The 12300-nt window shown below is 34.1% G+C and overlaps 1 protein-coding gene and 1 non-coding gene across 11 annotated transcripts in view; one reads left to right on the forward strand and one right to left on the reverse strand.

Annotated features, from left to right (window-relative positions):
- Positions 1-6591, forward strand: part of LOC104240409 (uncharacterized) — a 30691-nt gene extending 24100 nt beyond the window's left edge. For 8 of the 10 annotated variants that reach the window (XM_009795266.2, XM_009795253.2, XM_009795260.2 and 5 more), the window contains one exon: positions 71-1003. The gene's annotated coding sequence lies outside the window, so the exon portion shown is untranslated. Of the gene's footprint in view, positions 1-70; positions 1004-6076 lie in introns of those variants that run through there. The other 2 variants (XM_070171667.1, XM_009795269.2) reach the window with 2 other exon arrangements.
- A 2137-nt stretch (positions 6592-8728) lies between these two features.
- TRNAA-CGC (transfer RNA alanine (anticodon CGC)) lies at positions 8729-8801 on the reverse strand. Its single transcript has one exon. It is a non-coding gene; the product is annotated as a tRNA-Ala (tRNA).
- Between the last annotated feature and the right edge of the window lie 3499 nt (positions 8802-12300).

Here is a 12300-nt window from a genome sequence, read left to right on the forward strand (position 1 = left end):
ATTACTATTTTTCAATTGTTTGTGTCAAGTTTTTGTGCTAAGCCTGCCTCTTTTTTTTGTTTGTTGGTAGGTCTCAGTCTATCGGTTGCTTCGTATTTGATGCTGACGAAGCAATGCGCACTTCCAACAGCTGCTTATAGACTTGATGAAGGGTGGCTAATGTCATTTGTATGTCATCCAAAACATGACTTTTGCCTCAGGCAGTCAGGAACGCGAAGTGGGTACCTTATTAGCTCCTGGTATTGCTCTAGTTGGGGTCTGGTCTTACCACGGAGCACTTGTATCCTGTAAATGTCTGTAATGATTGCAAATGTCTCATAAGTTCAAGGGATGTTCCTACACAATTATGATGGAGCAAGTGGCTGGAGCGGACCTGATCTTTGCCTGCCACCACCCTCCACTCTCACAACCATACTGTCATCGGGCACTGGCTCACAGGGACAAGAGAAAAGGAAAAGATTTTGTAGCTTAAGGTAGGAGAGGAACGAATGCCCTTTCCAAGTCTCTGGGACTCGTGTCTAGTGGATACAGTTGCTTTTGGGCAAAAGGCATACTAGCAATCCAGAGGAATAGGATGAAGGCAGCAACTTAGAAGTTGATTGGTATAAAACCATGTTCATTGTCATCAGCTTCTCCTAGCTTGTCGCAAGTGTATGCCATAGTTTCTCAATAAAGTGAGTGGAATGCCAATTGGCCCATTTAAGTATTAACAACAACATACCCAGTATAATCGGCATTTCAAGTATTTTACAGGCTTGGCTCGGTCTGAAAGTAGAGCTTGCAGAAAAGCGGATAGGAAAGGTAGCCTATAGACTCAAGCGACCAGCTCGATGAAAGCGAACCCCGTATTTGAGGTGAGTCAGTTGACTTTGATTAAAGCAGACCACCCCTAAAATGGAAATATGTCAATATATTACCTCAAATGTTGAAATATAAGCTCTTGTGTTTGACTAACAAATTAGAGTTTTGTGATATGGAATCTACCTCAAATGTTGAAATATCATATCTTGTGTTTGTCTACAAATTACTCCCTCCGGTCCACAATAAGTGACCAATTTGCTTTTTAATTTTGGTCCAAAATAAGTGTCCATTTATATAATCAAGAAAAAATTCAATTTATTTTTACAAAATTACCCTTATGTGCATATCCCTAAAAAGTTTTCTTACTCACATTAAATATTTGATTAAGGGTAGTTTAGTCATATTAGGTATTTTTGTATAGAATTTAGTATTTTTCTTAATGGGCGTGTCAAAAGTAAATTGGTCATTTATTGTGGATCGGAGGGAGGGAGTAGAGTTTAGTGATGTGGAATCCTCTACAACTGACACCTAGAATTTCCCTTTTTCTCGTCTCACGCATCACTGCTGGAATCTCGGAGGCTTAAGTAAATGCCACGAGTAGCTACAAGAAGGAATTATTGGGATCTCCATATTCTTTAATGGGATTTTTACATACCTATACACTATTGGAAATTTTATTACCCTTCTTACTCAAGTTTTACTATAATTATATTTTATATACCCAATTACTATTTATGTACATTTTAAGGGAATTAATGATAATAATTAGTGTCCTAAAATAACTCTACCGTATCTTCCACTCCCCCTACGTTTCTCTCTCCACATCCCACCCCCTCCCCCACGCATCTTGCACTCACCCATGATTCCACCATTGATAACTATAAAAAAGCTTTGAAGCTTTGAATTCGAATTTGGGTTTTCAAAAAATATTATTTGTTTGAATTGGGTGTTGTTGCAAAGAAATGAGAATTCTTTCTACGTCTCTCTCTATCTCTCAATCCCTAATTTCAGTAATGTAAAGCAAAGAAAAAGAGAGCAAAAATTCTACCATTGACCGCCATTCCAGACCCACTAGTGGGATTTTACTAGGTATGTTGTTGTTACAGCCATTAAAAAGCTTTGAAGCTTTGAATTCGAATTTGGGTTTTCAAAACCATTATTTGTTTGGATTGGGTGTTGTTGCAAACAATTGGGAATATGGTTTGGAGTTTATATCTCAATTGTGAGGGTATTTTGGTGAAGATTAGACTTGATTTTGGCTGAATTTCAGATTGAAACTCGAAGAAGACATGACATACATTATATTTACGAAATTGTAGTAAAATTATAGAAAAATTATATTTTGTTTATATATATAATTATTGTATGAAAGTTGAACAATATTGTGTAAAAAATGTATTTAAGTTTTAAGATATGTAGTTGTATATAACTGAGTAGAAATAATGTATGAAAATTGTAAATAAGTTGTAGATGAGTTGTATAATATATAATTAGTTGTATGAATTTATTTTTACTATGTATAAATCAGATATAAAATATACAAAAGACATTGTATAAATTTTGTATAAAATTTGTATTTGAGTTGTATGTTATTGTAGTTATATTTAATTGGGTAGAAATAATGTGTGAAAGTTGTAGATAAATTGTATAATATATAATTTATCTATGAAATTTACTATGTATAAATCAGATACAAAATATACAAAAGATATATTGTATAAATTTTGTATAAAATTTATATTTATGGTACTTAACTAGTACCTGATGATTGAATTCACCAAATTTGTATCGATTAATTCCATTTTATTTCGCTTAAGCAGACGTGTTCAAAACTAATTTCAGAAATTTGTTTTTTTTTTTCTGTGGATTTTTTGTTTTTTTTTTTCCTTATAGAAAACCGATATTTCCCTAGAGTGCAAAAGGTGTCCCTAGAGTAATGGACTACAATTACATTTCCCAATATTAGCACTGATGAATCTGATCTTTTTGCTTTGAAACCATACATTTCTTCTTCTGATCCTAACATGGAATGGTGCAAAATTCTTTAGATAACTATGAAAATCTTCAAGAAAGGCTTCCGATCTCAACTTAAGCATTACATAACCTAATTGGATTTTTCATGAAGGTTGTCGTTTATTTAATTTGTTATCAAAACTTAATATTTTTCCTTATGCTTCCGATTTTGGAGAGAAGGGGGGGAGAGAGGAGAGAAAAAAGGAAAATGGTGTAACTAAATCCCTTGATTGAAGACACAAATAATGGATTGAGGGCATTTTAAGGTGGATTGTATATATTTTGTAAACACAACTTGTTTATGCAGGGTAATTAGCTAAACATGAACATTTAGGTTAATAAAGTTTTCAGTAGTGTATAGGAATAAAAAAAATCCCTTCTTTAATTGAGGGCTAATGATCTGTTAGTACACTCATAGAACCTACTTATAACAGGAAGAACAATGGACCGAGTATGGCTGTCCAACGGGACGGGCCCGTCCCGCGTCCCGTCCCGTCCCGCTTCAAGTTAAATGGGATGGGCCAATGTTAAATGGGACACGGGATGGGACGGGACGGCCATTTCGTCCCGTTTGTCCCGTCCCATTTCGTCTCGTTTCGTTCCGTCCCGTACTGTCCCGCGTCCCGTCCCGTCCCTTCTCGCGTCCCGTCTCATCCCGCTAGTTTTTTTTTAAGAAAAAACTAGCCATTGGGCAACGACTTAAATTGCAAAAATAGTCGTTGCCAGCGGTCCAAACAGCCCCTACCCCCCCCCTCCCGAAACACCCCCTAACCCTCCCAAACTTTTAATATAACCCCTAAGTTTATTAAATTACACTTTGGCCCTATTTTTACTATAAATACTCCCCATTCTTCTTCATTTTTTCCCACAAAAAATCAATCTTCTCTTTCAAATCTCTTACACTCTAATATTCTATCTATATTCTATATTATTCTCTCAATTTTGTTACTATCAAGTATCAAGTATCAAGTGATAACTTTCAAGTATTTGGGCAAATTTTTTGGAGCAACTTTCAAGCTTCAAATTAATTCGTCAAGTATTTGGAACAATATTTTGGGCAATTTCTTCAAGTTTCAATATTTAATCACGGTGCACTCGTTCCATCTCCTAATTTTAATATATAACTTTTGCGTATCATTTTAGTGCTTAATTTTTGTGTTTACTTTACGTGTTATATTTTCGTATTTCATTTGTGTGATTAATATTTGTGTTAGCTTTTTTAATTTAATTTCGTATTTAAATTATGGCACCTAAAAATGTATTTGGTATTTTTAAAAAAAGCAGTAAAAAAAATAGTAAAGTTGAAAGTAGTAGTAATCCTAATCCTAACCCTTCTCGTAGACTAGAATTAGAAAGCATATTGATGAAATGACTCATGTTGATGAAACTTGATTTTCCCAACCCCCCACATTTTATGATGTTCATGTCGGAGAACAATTAGATCATGAAACTTTACAAAGACAATTTGGCAATGATATTTTTGTTGAGGATGAAGAAAATAAGGATGAAGAAAATGAGGAAGAAGAATTAGATGAAACACCCACTAGTCCCGCAACACAAGCTCCAACTCAGAGTCAATCTCAGTCTGGAGCTTTACCCCTTGTACCCCCTGTAAGGGGTAAGCCTAAGGCTGAACGTCCCAAAACATCACTTGTATGGAAATTTTTTAAACATCATAAAGTCAATCATCGTGCTATATGTGAAAAATGTAAGCAAGTATTTGCACACACAACAAGTGGTGGGACGGGGGGTTTAAGTAGACACTTAATAAGGGATCACAAATCTTTATGGATACAAGCTAACATAGAAGCCAGAAAAATTATAGATCCTACCATCAGTACTGACACTCCTAGTGGATCTGGTTCTTATCAAATTCAACAACAACTTGACCCTACTTCTCTTCATGTTTTACGCAAATATAACAAAGATAGAGATCGTGAGAACTTAACAAAAATGGTGGCTGTCTGTGGCTTACCTTTTACTTTCCCTTCTCACCCTGCTTTTGTGCATTATATACAAGAAACTTATAACCCTGCTTTTCAAGGTTTTCCTAAGACCACGGTTAGAAATGATGTTTTTAAATTTCAAACCGAATATCTTCAGTATATTCGTTGTGTATTTTTTACTTAGATTGTAAAGTGTCTATCACATCTGATATAGGCCGTAGTCCTAATGGTTGTGAAATATTTAATTGTTACATTTCATTGGGTTGATCATCACTGGAACTTGCAAAAACGTATTATTGGTTATAAATTTGTTGATTCAAAACACACTGAAGCATATATTGCAACTATTGTTCTACAAATACTTGATTTTTATGGATTCATTAATAAAGTTTTAACTATCACCTTAGATAATGCTTCTTCTAACACAACCGCAGCAAATAGCCTAAAATCTAGACTTTGTCCAATTAATCCAACAATTTTTTATGTTAGATGTGCATGCCATATTTTTAACCTGGTTGTAAAAGATGGTCTTAATTTATTTTCTGATGCTTGTAATAAAATACAACATGCTTGTGGCTATATTTTTTGTGCTCATAAACAAAGTAGAATTCGTGAATTTGCTCAACAATGTGCTAGTGCTAACCTTCCATTTAGAAAAGTTCCAAAAGATGTTTGTACTAGGTGGAATTCTACTTATGAAATGCTTAAAGTTGCTTATGATTATCGAGTGCCTATCCAAAAAGTATTTAATATGCATAATGCTCACCCTGTTGATCAAATTGTTGATTCTGATTGGGATGAGATCAGAGATCTTACTAAATTTTTAGAAATTTTTTATTATGCTACAAAATAATTTTTTGGTATATATTATCCTACTGTTACACAAATATTATGGTATATTTGTGGAATTTCTGTTGTATTTGGTAAGTAAAAAACAAATCCAACTTATGCACCAGCCATTAGTGAAATGATTTCAAAATTTAAAAAGTATTTTTTCCCTATTCCCGAAGTTTATTTAATTTCTACTCTACTTAACTCATCTTTAAAACTAAGAGGTGCAAAGGGACTTGTTCGTAAAATTTATGAGAATTTAGAAATTCAAGAAAATGAACAACCATCTCTCGAAAACTTCCAAGCTAGCATATATTCTTATACTAGATCAATGTTTGATAAATATAAATCTATGGATACAACTGATTGTGAAACGGGTCCTTCTACTTCTAAGTCTAGAGCAGAAGTTTTATGGGAAGATATGGATGATATAACAGGTTTTGATTCCTCTATTGATCATGAACTTGATTCTTATCTTAATCAAGGATTGGAAAATATTAAAGACTGAAGAAGGCAAGGAACAACTTTTGTCGTGGTGGGAGAGCGTGGCAAGACTTTTCTAACACTTTCAATTATGGCCCGAGATATAGACATTCATTAGCGGAGAGTGCTTTTAGCGCGGAAAGATTTTAAATTGGAGATCATAGACATTCATTAGCGGAGGACAGTCTAGAGATTTCCGTATTATTCAGAGATTTGATTAATGCAGAAAGAAGAAATCTTGGTTTTGAAAAATTAACCACTAGGGAAGAAGAAGAATACAATGAGATACTAACCACTGGGAGCGATGGCGGCATGGAGCTCATGGAACATCAATCAACATTGCCAATTCCAGCAGAATGTCCGAGAGATATTATTGATAAGTTACAAAGAAGCTATATAAGAGCTTACAAATATTAGTATGATAATTTGTAATTGGCTAATAAGAGGTCTAGTTCAAACAAAACCCTTCCTAGAAGGTGGCTGCGTAGATTAGGTGCTCTTCAAAAGAATTATATTTATATTTGAGATTTGAAAGTTCTATTAATAAAATAAAAGGCTCTAAGCGTTGAATTTTATTTATGAATTGTCTTAGTTACTTAATAGTTAATACTTTGAAATTATATTAAATAAATTATAACTCTATTATAAATTTACAATTACTAGAATATTTCATTACAAGTCTTTTGTTTTAATATTTTATAATTCATTACTTAGTTTTCTAATTTTCATTTTAACATAGTAACATTTAAGTTTATTAAATAAGTCAAATATTTAGCCGTTGCAAACTTTAAAAACATAGTAATTTTAAAAAAACTAGACGTTTTTTTTATAAAAAAAAATACACTGAAGGCCCACGAACTCATCCCGTTCCGTCCCGTCCCATCCCGTTTGTTAGCGGGATGGGATGAGACGAACGTTTCGTCTCGTTTGTCCCGTCCCGCCACCATCCCGCTTAAATGTCGTCCCATCCCGTCCCGTCCCGTTAATTTGATCCCGTCCCGTTCCGTTGGACAGCCATAGGACCGAGTAGTAGTCTTCTAAAATTATTCATTTTTCGCGAGCGCATTCTCCTATTTCTAAAAATAACCTCCCTAATTGTGGTAGTTAGGCTTATTATTATGGCATAAATTTCTTTAATACGCCTTAATCCTAAGTAAATTGGTGTCAGTTCCGTGTAAGTTCATCTCAAACTGATATTGGACAGCTCGGTGCACAAGGTATTCTGCGTTCACGTGGGGTCCAGGGAAGGACCTCAAGGGATGTAGACAATCTACCCTAATGCAAGTATTAGTGGCTACTTCCACAGCTCGAATTCATTACATGTAGGTCACAGGAGATAATTTTACTGTTGCTCAAGCCGATATTATATTAGACAAAAAATAAAAAGTACTAAGTAGTAAAATTCTTTATTATATTTTTCACCATTCTCCTATTTTGATATTTAAATGAAATTGCATTGAACCAAGACATCCGATTTGAAATGCAAGAAAAATAATACTATGGCTAGTGTATGGACTAAAAGGATAAAAAGGAGCACATGGTTTTGAACAGGTAAAGCAAATCCACAGACTACCATACTATCACTTGGGAATAGCTCGGTTTTTGGAGAAACATCACGCCCAGTCAGCTTTCGAATTGGTCAATAAAAAATAATCAGTATTTGTAAAGTCATTAAAAATAATTATTATTTTATTGCAACAGGGATCGTTCCAGCAAAATATACTAGAGATCGGTGCACATGTGTATGAACTTCCAGCATATTATGCTGGAACTCCTACACGCAAAAAATTCAAGCATAATATACTTTAGATTGGAGCACCTGTGTGCATGAACTTCCAGTATATCATGCTGGACCGATATATTATCATGGAACTCCAGTATATTATGCTGGAGTTCCGGTATACTTATGCTAAACTCCATTATAATATCTTGAAGTTCCACTATACTTATGTTGGAGTATTTTTCTGGATTTTAAACAGTATTTTCGTTCAAATTTATCTTTACATGAAAATTGATTAAATTTCGATTACCTTTAAAACGGTGGCTAATTTTGAATAACCACTTGTAAATGTGACTAGTTTTGAATTTCTCCAGTTTTTTGACCGACCCTGGAATATCTAAAAAGGCATACACAGATATTTGCGAATCTGTAGGAACAACAAACTGAACGCATATAGAATTGGAAATATGTGCGGCAGCTTTGAAATTCTAAAAACACAAAAGAGAAAAAGAAACCCCTTTTCAGTCTCTGTCTTTCCATCACAGACAACCATATATATAAAACAATGACTTGTAATACCATAAAGATTTGAATAAAAGAAACAAAATATGTATAGAATCTAGTGAATATAATTTTCTCTTTTCTTGAGGTGTGAGGTTAAAAAAGTTCTCAGAGAGAGAGAGAGTTGAAGGAAAATAAAGACGAAAATATATATGTCGGGGCTCGTAGATATTTATGAGTTTGCTTAAAGAAACAAAAATGGTGAAAGTATAGGTCTTATTTTGGTTTCTTGAATAACATTATTGTAGATATATCTATTTAGTGTTAAGAGAAAATTACCTAGTGACAGAAATGAGAAAATTTTGAATCTTTCGATCGTTTGCCAAAATGGACTAGGAAATTACCGTTTTCTGTCTTAAAACGGTAAAAGAAATGGAGGTGCGGGGAATCGAACCCCGTGCCTCTCGCATGCGAAGCGAGCGCTCTACCATATGAGCTACACCCCCGTCATGTCTGATTGTAGATACGTGAATTATATGTAGAATATTGCAAAGCTTGCCTGTGATTATTAGACGCATCCAATTCTGCCGTCTAATTAACAAATACTCCGATAGGATAACTTTTCCTTTAAAAACTCCGCTAAAATATTCTCCTTATGAAGAAAATTTGTCCTTCCAACAATTTAAAGTATTAGTATGAACTATTGAATAGATATTTACTCTATATTGTGTTTTAAACAAAAAAATACTTTTATATTGTTTTCACATTTTGAATTGCTATCTTAAGTACTTCTCATCTAAATCAATATAGCAGTCTATTTAAATATTTTTCTCGTAATAATGGTACAATTCAAATGTGAGCTATTTTTATTATAAAATAATGGAAGTTTCTTTTTATTGTCACAACTTGGTTCATCGTTATCTTCAAAGTAGTTAAATGTTTGGCAAATAGATAATAGAGAAAGGTCATAGCAATCAAGTCTATTTAGTACAAAGTCAGCTCAATAGTCTAGAAGCCTAGTTATATATGACTTGGAATGCAATAATTTCATTTACATTATTGAATGAGCAATTCGGATAAGATCTTAGTACAATTATTTATGAGTCATGCCAGCATACATGTCCAATCAAGATTGGCTTGAAATTTACTATTTTCAAGCATCAATTATCACCAATAGAATCGGGAAAAAAATTGATTTTAAAATGTAATAATAACAATATTGAAAGACAATTTCAATTTTCATCCTTTAAGCGAATAGGTTGGTGAGTTGCTTTTAAATATATTAATAATAGAATCGTGATTTTTGGGTTGCTCAGATGGTCAGATTGTGGGTTCGAATCATCAAAACAGTAATAACTCCAACAAAAGGGATCAAAATAGAGTCAAAGGGGAAGGTTTTTTTTTAAAAAAAAAATATTCATTGATTTTTGTAAAATATAATATTGCTATCATCCTTAAAGTTATTTAACCAAGTTCCAAATCAATCGTTTATTGCTCAGAGCACGCACTAGTTCACCTACATTAAATTAACATGTGAAATAAAATATGAAAATGACTTTCACCCGTTATATTGATGTAACCTAATACGCGTAGCATTGGCCAATTGGTTGGAAAATTCCCAGTATAATCACAGATTCTATTCGTTTTCTAATTATTTTTCAGAATTCAAAAATTAGATCAAATTAAAAAAATGAATAAAAACAAAGTTAAAAAAATCCCACCATTCACGTGGTTGAAGGCATTACAAGTAGCACCGTCTGTAGAAATGGAACATTGTTTTGTCAATATTTACAACTTTCTACGCAATTGAAAATGGAAACAAAAAACTTTTGAATTCATTTGTGGTCCTAAGCTAAGAAACTAACAAATTAGTCAGCTTCTTTATAATTTCTCAATTTCTTCCATGTTTATCATTTCAATTCTTTGCAATTCTCTTCATTTCTCCTTTTGCTTTTATGATAATATAATAATATTACTCAAATACTCTTAAAATAAGAAATTGTAATTTGTAATAAGGTATAAGTTCCTTAGTTAACTAGTAATTTTGAATATTCATAAAATTATGCATATACTCTCAAAATAAGGTATAAAATTAAAAGCCAAACTTAATACTAGTAATACTATATACTTAGGGGAATATCCTACTAAAATATAACAATTCCGTGTTTCTGGTGGCATCTACCTATAGATATTTTTTTTTTAAAAAAACCATTCAATTCCACTAGGACCACTCTACCCCCCACCCCGGATTCTCTACCCCACCAAAGCTTCTGATTTCATATTATATAAATAGACCCTTTACACTTTTCAATTTCATATCTGAACTTTATATATTTTCAAGATTACTTACATAAGCAAAGAGAAAAAGAAAAAGAGAGAAACTTTGCCCAAAAAAAGAAAATGGCAACAGTAGTTGATGCTTGTGTGTGTGAGATTACAAAGCTAAGTGAAAAAGTTAGAGCCAGAAGCCTTTTCTTGTTGAAGTCCCAGAAGAAGAAAAAATCAGGGGATAAAATTGAAGAAAGCAAAAATAGCCAGAATTCTTCTTCTTCTTCTTCAATGGCAGAGACAAAGAATGACAACACAATGTGTGAAGCAACTGTTTTCTTGCTCATGGACCGTTTTGCTCCTTGTTAAAACCATGATTTTGGATGTATTAATTAATACCCAAGTATAGTATATAATCTCTTAGATTTTTTTATACTAGTATGTATAAATGTTCTTGTATATGTATCTTATGTAAGAAGGTTATATCATTTAGTCTGTGTTTTATTCATCATCCCAAATAATTCAGTTTCTGGCCATTTCTGGTTGTATAATTTTTTTGGAAAATATTAGCAGATGGATGTTATATATTCCTCCGAAAAATCATTCATAAACAATGTGTGTCCAATATACTCTGCTACGTAATTTCTTTTGCTAGGCTCATAACTAAAGTGCCCACTTAGACAAGAGGGGTCGGTGTCACGATCCGGATTTCCCATCGTCGGGAGTTGTGATGGCGCCTACTCGTAGAAGCTAGTCAAGTCATGAAATTTAGAAAATTCTTTACTCCTTTGTTTTAATCCTTTTAACAACTTGCATTAACAGGTGATAACCATGTAAATAATAGCGGAATATGAGATTAAGCGGAAGATTTAAAGAAAATAAACCAAAATAATACGAAAATCAACATGTCTCTACCCAGAAACTGGTGCCACAACATTCACGGACTATATATGATTACTACATACAACCATTTGAAAGAAGGAACACTGTCTGTCTCGGATATAATGATAACAGAACAAAATAACTGATAGAAGAGACGTTGGGCCTGTGAACGCTTGCAGGACTACCTCGGAATCTCGGTAGATTGAAGGCTGGCTCCCAAGCTACTACTGCTGACCCAATGCTGCTCCGATATCTGCACATAAGAGCAGAGTGTAGCATCAGCACAACCGATCCCATATGCTGGTAAGTGTCTCGCCTAACCCCGACGAGGTAGTGACGAGGCTAGGACCAGACTCCAGATAAACCTGTGCAGTTATATGATATACAGCGGAAAGTAAAGCAGGAATAAACAAGTAAGGATGGGAGGGGGGAAACATGCTCCGGAGAATAGCAGGTCAAACAAAATATCAAGAGAACTATAAAGGGATCAAAATCCAACCACCAACACGAATAAGGAAAACAAAGGCAGATTTCACTTTCTTTTCACGTCTTGTTGCAGACGTGCAACCCGATTCCATTTCCTGTATCTCGTGGACGGCGTGCCACCCGCTCCCATTTCATTTATCTCGTGGTAGGCGTACCACCCGCTCCCATTTCATTATATCTCGTGGTAGGCGTACCACCCGCTCCCATTTCATTATATCTCGTGGTAGGCGTACCACCCGCTCCCATTTTATTATATCTCGTGGTAAGCGTACCACCCACTCCCATTTCATTATATCTTGTGGTAGGCGTACCACCCGCTCCCATTTTCAAGCCAACAATAATCACAAGGAATCCCGACAAGGGTACAAG

Source organism: Nicotiana sylvestris, chromosome 1 (genome assembly GCF_000393655.2).
Source record: "Nicotiana sylvestris chromosome 1, ASM39365v2, whole genome shotgun sequence".
NCBI classification, from domain to species: Eukaryota; Viridiplantae; Streptophyta; class Magnoliopsida; order Solanales; family Solanaceae; genus Nicotiana; species Nicotiana sylvestris.